Below are 13,692 nucleotides of genomic sequence, written 5' to 3' on the forward strand. Positions count from 1 at the left end.
CTGCACATTCTGAACACATTCCTGCCATTAAAAAACGGTTCTGTGATCCCTTATTAATGCGCCGTGTGTCAACTGTGCTTTCAGCAGCAGTCAAACAAAGGCTGCAATTACACATGAGTGTGTCTGTCTGTCTGTCTGTCTGTCTGTCTGTCTGTCTGTCTGTCTGTCTGTCTGTATTGTCGGGTTTTCAACGCCTACGCCACACTCACTTTGCAAGTCCATTGAAGTGTGAGAGGGGGGAGGGGGGAGAGAGAGAGAGAGAGAGAGAGAGAGAGAGAGACATGAGAGAGACCACATACAGCAATAGAAGAAATGGATGTCAGAGAGAGATGATGAATGGGTATTAACACACTGAGTGCCCGGATGTATGACGTGTGTGTGTTGCTGGTGCCCATGGCAACGCGTCATTTACGTACCTTCGCGTCGTGGGAAAAGTATCCGTAATACGTTGAGTAAATGTAATCCAAGTATATCCAGTTTATTTTCACGATGATCTTTTCTTTCAGTCAGGACAGCTTTTTACCAATCTTGGGCCACAGCGTGTGTATCACGGGCGGTAGAAAGGGTCGCGTTTTGAACATGGTGACTGAAAAAGCTAGACCAGGAGAGGAATCCGCCATTACGCTACCTCCGGTCCTCCGCAGTGTCACTGGGAAAATAGTATCCATGATACGAGTAAATGTAATCCACGGATGTCCGGTTTCTTTTTACGATAAAGTTTTCTTTCAGTCAGGACATCTTTTTATCCAACCTGGGCCACAGCGTTTGTGTCACGGTAGGTAGAAGGACCGCGCATTGAACATGGTGATTGAAAAAGCTAGACTTGGAGAAGAATCCGGCATGTTACGTGTATCTCCGCCGAGACTCCGTTACTGGGAAAATACTAGACGTATCCAGATACATACGGGTCGTGCGAGCCTGCGGCTGCGAGGGCAGGACGATAGAGTGCAGTGCAGGATGCGTGCAGGTTAGGAACAGAAGCTTGTGGCTGCAGGGAGACTGCACATCGTGGTCACATGTACCGCGCTGCATTTTGGGAAATGTAGTGTTTTTCCCATATTGTTGGCGTTTGATCACCGTGGTAGAGCCTTCATTGCGTTAGGCGATATGTACAGTAACTACAGTATTGTAAAACGCGTCAAACACGTCGTGGGCACTGGGGCAGGGCATCCAGAGACATCAAAGAGATTTGCGTGTAGACACCTCGTGGGCACCCGATGTGTTAAGGGTGAGAATAGCTCCGGTCCGTAGCGCTAGTGGAGTTCCTCTACCTCCGCTCCGGCTTGGCAAAACCAGAAAACCCGCTCGTCTGGTCCGAAAATAACAAAATACATTTTCGCTACACACCAAACCAAAGGTATCAATGGGGAGCTGAAAGCTTACTCTACTTAGTGGACGCAGTCTGGGCCCCCACCACACGCTTAAAATACATTTCTAGGGTAAAATGAAAAACATTCCAACGGATGGAGACACTCTTCCTGGTTGAAGACGCTTCCAACGTCGCAGAGCTGAATAACACCCAATGAGACTAATGCTCTGTTAATGCGGTCCTCTGACCTGCATGGCAGTATCGTGAGTTGGCGTCGTGATAGCGGACGACAAATAATAAAAAACTAGAAGAAGTGGAGTCTCTATCCGGTGGAATATTTTTCATTTTACCCTAGAAATGTATTTTAAGTGTGTGGTGGGTGGCCCAGACTGCGTCCACTAAGTAGAGTAAGCTTTCAGCTCCCCACTGATACCTTTGGTTTGGTGACCAGACGAGACGGGAGACGGCTTTCTGGTTTTGCCAAGCCGGAGCGGAGGTAGAGGAACATGGCGTTAGGGAGAACTCCACTAACGCTATGGACCAGAGCTATAGGGTGAGAAGAGAGTGTGGGAGGATGTGAGGAAAGATGGATTGAGATCAAACTGTTTGTGTCATCAAACCCCCTTATGTAATGACCCCCTCCTCTCTCTCTCTCTCTCTCTCTCTCTCTCTCTCTCTCTCTCTCTCTCTCTCTCTCTCTCTCTCTCTCTCTCTCTCTCTTCTCCCTCTCTCTCTCGCTCTCTCTTTATTGACGGACAAGTCCGCTTGAAATGATCAGAAGTCGTTAATTCCCCTAGTTTAGTATGTAAGCGAAACTGTTTCTTGTTTGTTTTCCTTGGCTTCCCGGTGGGTCAACCCAGCTGGGAGGATTTATTGAACTCGATGCCTTCGACAGAAAGGCAATCCTTTCTGGGATGTACTGTAGCCTGGAGGCTGTTCATGCATCATGTGTCACAGTGTTGGACAAACATTCTACCAACAACACATACATTCTGCTTGAGAGGTGTCTGTCTGTCTGTCTGTCTGTCTGTCTGTCTGTCTGTCTGTCTGTCTGTCTGTCTGTCTGTCTCTCTCTTCCTATTTGTTCTCTCTTACTGTCTTACTGTAACTCTTAATGTATGGCTGCACGCACTTGTGCATGTGCGCACAAATGCGCACCAACGCACACACACACACACACACACACACACACACACACACACACACACACACACACACACACACACACACACACACACACACACGCTGTGCTGCAGTGCATAGTGCAGTCAGTGTGCGTACATGGTGGAAGCATAGAGTACACACATCATGCACGCTGGAGTGAACCGCACTCGTGGATCTGTGGTGCGTTATGCAATCTGTGGTCAGGTGACCTCAGGCACTGCAGACATACAGTACATGATGGAGAGAGAGAGAGAGAGAGAGAGAGAGAGAGAGAGAGAGAGAGAGAGAGAGAGAGAGAGAGAGAGAGAGAGAGAGACTTTCAGCCCCAACCCTGCACACACAGACAGTCTAGGTCAGGGTGGTCAACTTTGATGATGGCGAGGGCCACTATATTTCCACCTTCACTCCAGAGGGCCACATTGCATATTGCTACGTTCTACTTTGTCATTCTAGTATCTCATACAAAAGAAGCAAAAATATCAGATCTACAAGCTGAAAATGCGTCGCAGTGCGATGCGTTTTGAGCTTGTATTAGGCAGGGTGTTTTGACTGTAAAATGTGCTGTACTATTTTTTTTGTTTTTACTGTATTTTTGTCTAATAAAATATTCAATCAATACATCAATGTCAAGGACCCACGACTTGTATTTGACCGTGGACTGGACATATTTTGTGCAATTCTTTTTCATCTCACACCTTCTAGATCGGCTATAGCCGATGTATAGGGTTAAAGTGGTTAAACAGATTTTTATGCTATTAACTCATTTTGCATGGGGACCCCCTTGAGCCCCCTCATGGACCCCCCCAGTGGGGTCCAAGGACCCCACTTTGAGGGGAAAATCGTGCTCTTTCGAACGACCACCACCATCGGAGGTTAGGGTTAGGGTGAGGGTTAGAGTCGGGTGTCGAAAAGATGACATGTAGTAACAGCGACACTCTCCCCACTTGGACCATGGACTCGTGCCATTCTCTTTTGACTTTCACATATAGTTCAGTAAATCAAGTTCACCCTCGATCATGTTTTCAAGGTTCCACCAGGAAAAAGTGCATTCATTTCAGCTGTCTTGCATCAGGACGTCGTTGGAAAGCGTTTCCTGTGCACAATGGCCCTGATTAGCCTCGGTCACTCAATTCAGTCCGAAAAATGTCTATAGAATCTGGCAGTCCTTTTTAATTGCCTGTCAACAGGCTGAATATGCTGCAGACCAGAGAGGTCTTTCCATTTGAATATTGGACAAACGCCATGCAGCGCATTCTTAACTGATTGCTTTTGAGAGATGATTTAAAACCCGGCCGCTGATGAATGTGTTTTGCAAAAGCTGTTAGGTAACTTTGTGACAGGTGCACGCAGGGTGCTACTGGAGTGGCAGCTAGTGCATGGTTGGGGGAGGGTACCAGGTCCTACTGCAGGGGTCTTCAAAGTTTTTCAGCGGACCCCGGACAGACAAGAAGCAGAGACCCCACTTGTATTGCATATTTAGGCATTTAGCAGATGCTCTTAATCCAGAGCGACTTACAATAAGCACTGTAATACAAATACACCAGTAAGACTCCCTAATCGGGAGATAAGCGACCGTCACGTTGCATACACAAACTTTAGAAGGCAGTCGTAGCCAATCAGGAGGTAATATGGGAAATGGGAGATCCATGTTGATGACATGACTTTAGAGCTACTGTGTATCGCTTTGCATGATTTTAGGCCAAAATATGTAGGAGCAGTGTCCAAAAATGTGTTTTGCCTGATGGTGGCATTAGAAGAGGGTAATGTGAGAAATCAGGGGCGGAGGTTGTGATTTGCCATCCAAGGAGTGTGTGTGCAAAGACGTGATGGACAGACAGACAGACTGACTGACTGACAGACACACAGCCGGTGGAGCTTTTCATAGTAACTTGCGACCTGACGGTCGCAATCAACATCAATACATCAATTGCATAGAAATATCAATCTAGATAAAATAATATAGGTAGACCGAGCACCTAATCAGTAAAAAAAGCTTTATATAAAACCTGTTTTTTTTTATTTAGCTTTCATGTATGGTCATTGGGGGGTAGGCGAGTGCTAAGTGCCATGGGTTTACAGTAGGTGGAGTCTGAAGAGGTGAGTCTTCAGGCCACGGCAGAAGCTAGGGAGTGAGTCTGTTGTTCTAAGTGCGACAGGGAGTTTATTCCACAGTATGGGGGCCAAGAGGGCAAATTGTCTTGGACGAGTGGATTTTTGTCCTGGGGTTTTTAGCGAGGGTTCTGTCAGCATCCCCGTGTTAGCTGATCTGAGTGAACTTTTAGAACTGGGCTGCCGCTCCATGCCAAAAACAAACTCTCCCACTCCAGGTCATAATCGTGTGTTGTATTGTATGAAGTAGTAAGTAGGTGTAGACCAGTGGTTCCCAAAAGTTTTAGTCGTGTGACCCAAAAGAGAAATTAGATGTTCGCCGGGACCCAAACCAGTGAAAATAGCAGATCTAGAAGCACACATCGCGTTGCTTCACACCACGTTGTGAGCTTGTAGATCGGCTATTTTCACTACTTCTTAAACATCTGTGTTCTAATTTATGGAATTTCTTAGATTTCTCTTTGATTTCTTCATGACAATTTTTTTTTAATTCTTGAAAGAAAATACGCTTTTTTGGGAGTGTTTTTTGAAAATGTTTTGAAATGATAATAATTAAAAACGAAAAGTAGGAACCCCATAAAAATGTGTCCGCGACCCACAAATGGGTCCCGACCCAGTGTTTGGGAAACAGTGGGGTGGAGCAGTGTTTCTCAAACTTTTACATTTCAAGGTCTCCCCTTAACTCTGACAGTGTACACATGGAACCAGATGAACCCGTTACTGTCAGAGTTACAGACTTGTATGGGTCCATTTAGACCCTGCTAGTCCCTGGAATCCACTTTGAGAACCACTGGTGTAGAGCATAGGCCTAGAGACCATGACACGAGTGAGTTGTATTGTATACAGTAAGACAGCCTATATAAGAGACCATGACATGAGTGAGTTGTATTGTATACAGTAAGACAGCCTATATAAGAGACCATGACATGAGTGAGTTGTATTGTATACAGTAAGACAGCCTATATAAGAGACCATGACATGAGTGAGTTGTATTGTATACAGTAAGACAGCCTATATAAGAGACCATGACATGAGTGAGTTGTATTGTATACAGTAAGACAGCCTATATAAGAGACCATGACATGAGTGAGTTGTATTGTATACAGTAAGACAGCCTATATAAGAGACCATGACATGAATGAGTTGTATTGTATACAGTAAGACAGCCTATATAAGAGACCATGACATGAATGAATTGTATTGTATACAGTAAGACAGCCTATATAAGAGACCATTACATGAATGAGTTGTATTGTATACAGTAAGACAGCCTATATAAGAGACCATGACATGACATGAGTGAGTTGTATTGTATACAGTAAGACAGCCTATAAGAGACCATGACATGAATGAGTTGTATTGTATACAGTAAGACAGCCTATAAGAGACCATGATATGAATGAGTTGTATTGTATACAGTAAGACAGCCTATAAGAGACCATGACATGAATGAGTTGTATTGTATACAGTAAGACAGCCTATATAAGAGACCATGACATGAATGAGTGCATCACATTTTTCTAGACATGTCCTCTTCACCTTGTCTTTCTGCCGAGTCGGCACACAGGCAGGCAGTTCTGCTGAAACAGCACTTTAACACACATCTGTGTGTGTGCGTGCGTGTGTGTGTGTGTGTGTGTGTGTGTGTGTGTGTGCGCGTGTGCGCGTGTGTGTGCGTGTGCGTGTGCGTGTGCGTGTGCCTGCCTGCCTGCCTGCCTGCCTGCCTGCCTGCCTGCCTGCCTGCGTGTGTGGTTAATTAAGTCCAGGTAATGGTTTTGCCCACAGAATTTACTGCTGTGGGCAACAACCAGTCACCTAAGGGCCCATTGGGTAAGAGCACTGTGCCATGCACGCATGCACACACACACACATACTCTCTCTCTCACACACACGCGCACGCACGCACGCACGCACGCACGCACACACACACACACACACACACACACACACACACTCTCTCTCTCTCTCTCTCTCTCTCTCTCCCTCTCTCTCTCTCTCTCTCTCTCTCTCTCTCTCCCCCTGACAGTGCATATTCTGCAGCTCACTGGAACAATGCTGCAGGCAGTGAAACACGTCATGATGTCACATTAATGGTCCCAGTCTCTCCCACATGGACGTCCTCTACTAGTTGCCTTCATTATTTTTGCTCTAGCCTTCGAGTCTGACATCTGCTGAACGACTTTATTAAAGTCATACTATGACTAAACTTTTTAACTTCTCACTAGTATATTTTTCACCATTCACACAATAATGTATTTTTCGACCAACTTCTTTAAACACTATTTGAGGCGCAGTGCTCCCTCCACCCATGCAGCTCTGCCCTGGGGCCCATGCACAGCCACTCCCCCATGCAGCTCTGCCATGAGGCCATATTTTCTCTATGGGTCTCCTGGCGCAGCTCTGTGCTTATAATATAGGGCCTTGAAGGTGACATTTTTAATGGAAGCCTATGATCTGATGTGTGATATTTATCGGTGCTCTGTTTACCGCGCCGCAGGATGGTGGTGGTGGTGGTGGTGGTGGGGGGGGGGGGGGAGATTTATCAAAGTGACGGCTGAAGTACCGGCGATAAATGGATGTGTACTCTTTCAGCTGAGGTACAGTATTAATGCTCACTGTACTGAATGGACTTGTGGTTTAATGACTGGAGCTGCTGAGAGCTGTGCGGTCCTCTTTTGTTACTGCTGGCATTTATTATCAAGCACCTGTAGGTCTCTATTGAACACTACTAGCATTAAATTGGACCTTCATTCGATACAACAGGGCCGGACACATTCGGTCATTTCAATGAATAACCTATGAAAGTCATTTTTATTACCGTCCCAAGCTGTACTCTGAGGCTGAGCCAACGCAGACATTCTATGCCCCATGCACTACCCAGCAAATCTCACCGGGAGTCTCCTGCCAATAGCATTTGTTCACCTCCCCCTCCCCCCTCGCTACTGGTTCTCTCTGTTCTGCTCCTGCTGCTGGCCGCTCGCATGAGTCAATGAGGAAGTGAATCCGCGGTGGAAAACGAGTAATAAATCATAGCGATTTTGATCATTAGTGTGTTTGCCTGACAGGGCAACACATTATAGTTCTAGTTTCAAATTGCATCTTTCTAGTTATAATGCATAAGCATAAAAAACAGTTCACATGAACAATACTGATGTAAAATAAGATATCTGAACGGCTACATATAGCCCATTTTATATGCGCCAAATTACAATAGAGGGTATGCACGTCCACTGGGACCTGCCCCCCTAATCTAGACTGAGTGGCAAAACATTGAGCAGCATGGAGCATTGGAGTCTGGAAGTGCTAGTTGCAAATCACTCAACGGCCCTGCATACCACCTGTTTCTAATTTGCACACAATGCAGGAGGCAGCAGGATGTTGTGTTGTTGAAAACGAGTGCTTCCAAACTCTGACACTTGGAAAAATAAAAACCTGCACAGAATGTCTTGACAGAAAATAGCTCATAACATGCCTATGGTGGATTTTTATGAAACAAAAACTTTGCAGATAGAAAGAGGATAATTCAAGCTTTCAGTACAGCCGCAATGTTGGTGAGTTAACTTTGTTTAATACAATCAGATAGGACTTTTCTGTTTGGATGTATGGACTGTCAATGGCAGAAATGAGTTTTTTGCCTCTCAGTAGGCGTGTTCCCACATAACTTCCAGCAACAGTGATGTCACGTGCATACCCTCTATAAAAACGTTGTGAACCACAGTTACATGGGGGGCTGACCCAGGCTTGTCTTCTTGAAATGCCTGGATCCCGAGGCTACCCGAGCTGTAATCCTGGGCACTCCCTCTGCCAACCTGGGGAGAGCCCCGAACTGGCAACAATAACTTCCAGAAAAATCACGATTGTAGTTTTTCTGTTACGGATGAAAGAAAATACCCATTTACAAGGATCCTCGGAAATAAGGAAAAAAACAATAAAAAGCCCGGCACTGGTTGATTAAATCGTTGTTTAATCAACGGCATTCAATGATGTGTGTACAAGATAACATGGTGACTTTTGTGACTATAGGCCTACTGGCTCATAGACTGATACTGCTGAACTGGAAACGAGTGCATTTACTAACACACATGTGCGCTTATGAAAGCTGTTATATACTATAGCCTATACAATTAGAAAAAATAATAAAGTTTGAATTGAACGAGTGCATTTACTAACACACATGCGCTTATGAAAGTTGTTATGTACTATAGCCTATACAATTAGAAAAAATAATAAAGTTTGAATTGAGAGGGAGTGAGGACAAATTGTACATGATCTGGCAACCCTTCATTGACCACATCAATAAGTGTGCGCAGACCCCTCCTACACTGTTGTTTAAATAAAAATAGCTAAAAAAAGACAGATAAAAGAACAAGGAATAGAGTGGTATTTATTATTATTTTATCCCCTAGTTTTTCTTGATACTGTTGTTTAAGGAGACAGAGGGAATAACCGAAGGGGCACGATCCGTGCAAGAGTGTCTTTTGTTGTTGTTTTTTTGTGTATTATGTCATTGCCTTTTCTAGTTTTACATTTTATGGTTGTTAAATTATACTTTGATGTGTTTCTGATCCTAATGAAAAAGGGCAATGAAAAAAGAAAGAGCTCCCTTTTCTCTGAAGTGCCCAGTATTTTATGCTCTTATTTGTCAGCTTTATTTTATGTTTTGTGCAAAACATTTGAATGGCTTTGTCGAATTGTGGCATACAAATAAACTTGCCTTGCCTTAAACTAGCTACAGCCTCATTTTATATTATTTTATTTTATAATATTGCTTTATATTTTAGATGTTACACAAACATGTTATTTTTCTGTATTTGTATTGTGCTTTTTATTTTGACAGCATCACTGTATCGGTCAGTTTTGATTCAAATTCCAATGATCAGAAGATTCTATGCGTTTGGTGTTATTGGTTTAGTCATTTAAATTTGACACAACTGGTGTCTTTTGTTTGCGTGTGGTTTGCCTTTTTTGATTACTTTAGGATTTGATTTTTGCGGTTTATGAGATTTATTTTTTACTATTTTGGGGTTGCACTTAGGCCTAGTTTTTGAAATAACATTAGAGTAGTGATTCTCAAACCTTTTTTATTTTAACCTAAGTTATGCATTTTAATTTTAATTGTTTTATTTATTTATTTTATCTACACTGTAAAATCCTCAAGGTCCATTTGCTTCCATTCTAACATGACCATTACTTATAGACCCGTAATGATCCATCTGGACCCCTGGTCGGTGCCTGGACTTGACGTTGAGAACTAGTGGGTTTAGAGTTTCAGGAAACGCATCCAAGCGAAGGAGAAAACCTCTAATAGAAGATTTTAGGCCTCTTAACCCTTCTCAAACCCGCTAACCGCTAGGGAGGTTTTTCACAGATCGTCGTCCTCGTCGTCCTCCTCCGGCTCCTCCTCGGCGCTGGCGTCCTGGTACTGCTGGTACTCCGACACCAGGTCGTTCATGTTGCTCTCGGCCTCCGTGAACTCCATCTCGTCCATGCCCTCGCCCGTGTACCAGTGCAGGTAGGCCTTGCGGCGGAACATGGCGGTGAACTGCTCCGAGATGCGCTTGAACAGCTCCTGGATGGACGTGCTGTTGCCGATGAAGGTGGAGGCCATCTTGAGGCCGCGCGGCGGGATGTCGCACACGGACATCTTGCTGTTGTTGGGGATCCACTCGATGAAGTAGCTGGCGTTCTTGTTCTGCACCTTGAGCATCTCCTCCTCCACCTCGCGCATGGACATGCGGCCGCGGAACATGGACGCCACGGTGAGGTAGCGGCCGTGGCGCGGGTCGCACGCCGCCATCATGTTCTTGGCGTCGAACATCTGCTGGATGAGCTGCGGCACGGTGAGCTGCACGTACTGCTGGCTTCCGCGGCTGGTGAGCGGCGCGAACCCGAGCAGGAAGAAGTGCAGGCGGGGGAAGGGGATCATGTTGACGGCCAGCTTGCGCAGGTCGGCGTTGAGCTGCCCGGGGGAAGCGCAGGCAGGTGGTGACGCCGCTCATGTTGGCCGACACCAGGTGGTTGAGGTCGCCGTAGGTGGGCGTGGTGAGCTTGAGCGTGCGGAAGCAGATGTCGTAGAGCGCCTCGTTGTCCATGCAGAAGGTCTCGTCCGTGTTCTCCACCAGCTGGTGCACGGACAGCGTGGCGTTGTAGGGCTCCACCACCACGTCGGACACCTTGGGCGAGGGCGCCACGCTGAACGTGTTCATGATGCGGTCGGGGTACTCCTCGCGGATCTTGCTGATCAGCAGCGTGCCCAGGCCCGAGCCGGTGCCGCCGCCCAGCGACTGGGTGAGCTGGAAGCCCTGGACGCAGTCGCAGTTCTCCGCCTCCTTCCTCACCACGTCCATGACCGAGTCCAGCAGCTCCGCCCCCTCGGTGTAGTGGCCCTTGGCCCAGTTGTTGCCGGCACCCGTCTGGCCGAAGACAAAGTTGTCCGGTCTGAAGATCTGGCCGAAGGGACCGGACCTCACGGCGTCCATGGTGCCCGGCTCCAGGTCCACCAGCACGGTGCGAGGGACGAACTTGCCGCTGGTGGCCTCGGTGTAGTAGACGTTGATCCTCTCCAGCTGCAGGTCGCTGTCGCCGTTGTACGTGCCGGTGGGGTCGACGCCGTGCTCATCGCTTATGACCTCCCAGAACTTGGACCCGATCTGATTGCCGCACTGGCCAGCCTGCATGCTGACTATTTCCCTCATGATGTCTAAGCCCTAAAACCCTCTCTGTAATAAGTGTAAATCTAAGCTTCTACCTATAGGCTTCACTCCTTATCCCTGTGTATGTTTCTCTCTGTCCTCCTTTGACAGGTTATATGGTCGACCAGAACTCTGGCCTGACGTCACACACAATGCAAACCTTTGCCTGACAACGTTGATTTGTGTACAGTGTAGCATGGCTCAGAGCCTCTGTCTGAAGTCCAAAACGCATAACATCTCCTATGGCCATGCAGGGTGGATTGCCCTTTAGGCTAGGGCGGGGGTCTTCAACAGGGGGTCCGGGACCCCTAGGGCAGTGGTTCTCAAACCTTTTCATGTCAAGGACCCCCTAATTGACACTTACTAGTCATTTGAAAAGATATGTCAGGGAAGATTTTTACGGCTCCAGCTGTGAACCCAATCATTTTAATTTCAAGGACCCCCCCAGTTTGACATGCATTAGGCTACGGACCTCAATTTAATGGCATTTCTATCACTGAGACTCCAATTTATATTGTAAAATCAATGTTAATTTAACTCGAGTGTGTACAAATGGATCCATTTGGTTCCATTTGTACACTCTCTGAGTTACAGACACATTTGGTTCCTAACTATCATTTAGCTGGGGACCCCCTGGAACTCCCTCAAGGACCCCTGGGGAGCCCCGGAACCCACTTTGAGAACCAATGCCCTAGGCCTAGGGGGTCCTCAGAGTTACTGCAACTGGGCCGCCAGTGAGGTGTTGTGAGCTTGCCTTGTAGATCATCTATTTTCGGTAAAGAGGTTCGGTGTACAGGGAAAATAGAGCAGACAATGAGTGAAAGGTCAATATTAGTAAGTAGGCCTACTGATAGTTTATGTGGTTAAATGCCTGAAAATACACATTAAAATGAATCCAACATATTGTATTGTATAGATGACAGTGCTGTCAAACAAGTCTATGAAGTGAAATCTATGAAAAGGTTTAATCTGCAACACAATATTATAGCCTACAATATACAGTGGCAGGTCTCGGCTTCATCTCTTTCTCAGCTAGGGGGTCCTTGGGCTGAAATAATGGAAGACCCCTGGGCTAGAGGATTATTTTCGCTATTCATTGTACGAGAGTGTCAGTGAAGTGTGTGTGCGTGCGTGCGTGCGTGCGTGCGTGGTCTCATATTGTGTCAGATGTAAGAAGGGGGGCTCAAAGGAAAACCCACTGGGATATTAGAGTGCAGTTTCATGTTATCTTCCTCTTTGTCAGTCTGTGATTTACAGACGTCTAGGATCCATTGCTTAAAACTCTCAGCTCATTCTCTTAACAGTCAGTCCCTCAAAAGCACCAAAACGCCCCCGCCATTAAGACAATTCACCGTTTGTCAGCCTTCTGATTGGTCCATGAGACTCCCTGACTGGCCAACCAGAAAAATACATTCACTTTTTGCAAGCGGGGGTGGAGTTCTGCAGTCGGAGAAAGTGGGAGCCGTCTTTCACCGGCTGTCCGCACTGCGGAGCACGGCCAGGCCGCTCGCGACCATAGCGTTTGCGATCATTGTAATGAATAAGCTTCAACAGACTAGTTCACATGGACCTTATCAATGGTCTAACTTGTTACGTTTGGGTACATATATTTTAAATGGGCAGAATTACGAAAAGCCAGCCTATTATGTGAGGAGATGTTGGAGGAGAACAGATTATAGTTCTCCTCTTCCTACCCAAGATGCAATGCGCGATTTCTATTCTCTCTCTGATCCAGAGGATTAAACTAATTAAAACATATATTTTCGGGGGAAACCCCCTGTTTTGCAATGTAACTACTGTACCTTTGTCTTCCCTTTTTATTAATATCACCTAGATGTTTTTCCTTTGGTACTTTATATAGCTGTAATGAGGCTATGAAAAAATAAAAAATCCCATTCACTGCCACTATAAAAACAATCTGCCCAGGGTTAATGTCCCAGCCTAGTAACAGGGCAGAATGGGGCGGGATTTGCAAACTAGTGAATTGGCCGATAGTATGATACACTGTTTCAGAGGCTCCCAAGGGAACCACCGAAATAGCGCATCGCGTGCATTTGCAGAGCGTGTATATTTTAATGATCAATCGATTGTGTTTTCCGGCTTCGATCGATGGAACAAACGTAGTATACTTTTAAGTTCCTATTTAACGGTATCACAGTGAAAAATGTCAAGGATTTAAAAAAAAATTGATTGATTGATTGATTGAAGAATTTATTAGAAGTTTGCAATAGAAAAAAGTACAGTTTCATGACAGTACAAATCACTGGTACAAGGTCAACTAAAAGGAGATCCTAGAAAGCCGAGGCTTATTTCCACAGGAACCACACTTTAAGTATCTCATATAACATTGAAAGACAGACGGATAGAACATAGTACTTTATCTAGGATAATATCAGTTTCAAAAGCATAACATCAAAT

General features: G+C 45.7%; 1 protein-coding gene and 1 pseudogene across 2 annotated transcripts in view; one reads left to right on the forward strand and one right to left on the reverse strand.

Moving 5' to 3' along the window:
• Nucleotides 1-13,692, forward strand: part of LOC308283737 (cytoplasmic phosphatidylinositol transfer protein 1-like) — a 230,222-nt gene that overhangs the window by 169,890 nt on the left and 46,640 nt on the right. The window lies entirely within an intron of this gene.
• Nucleotides 9,945-11,277, reverse strand: LOC308284087 (tubulin beta chain-like; annotated as a pseudogene). Its single transcript has one exon. The product of its transcript is annotated as a tubulin beta chain-like (transcript).

The sequence above is a fragment of the Nannobrachium achirus genome, assembly GCF_963921795.1.
Source record: "Nannobrachium achirus genome assembly, chromosome: 4".
Classification (NCBI taxonomy): Eukaryota; Metazoa; Chordata; class Actinopteri; order Myctophiformes; family Myctophidae; genus Nannobrachium; species Nannobrachium achirus.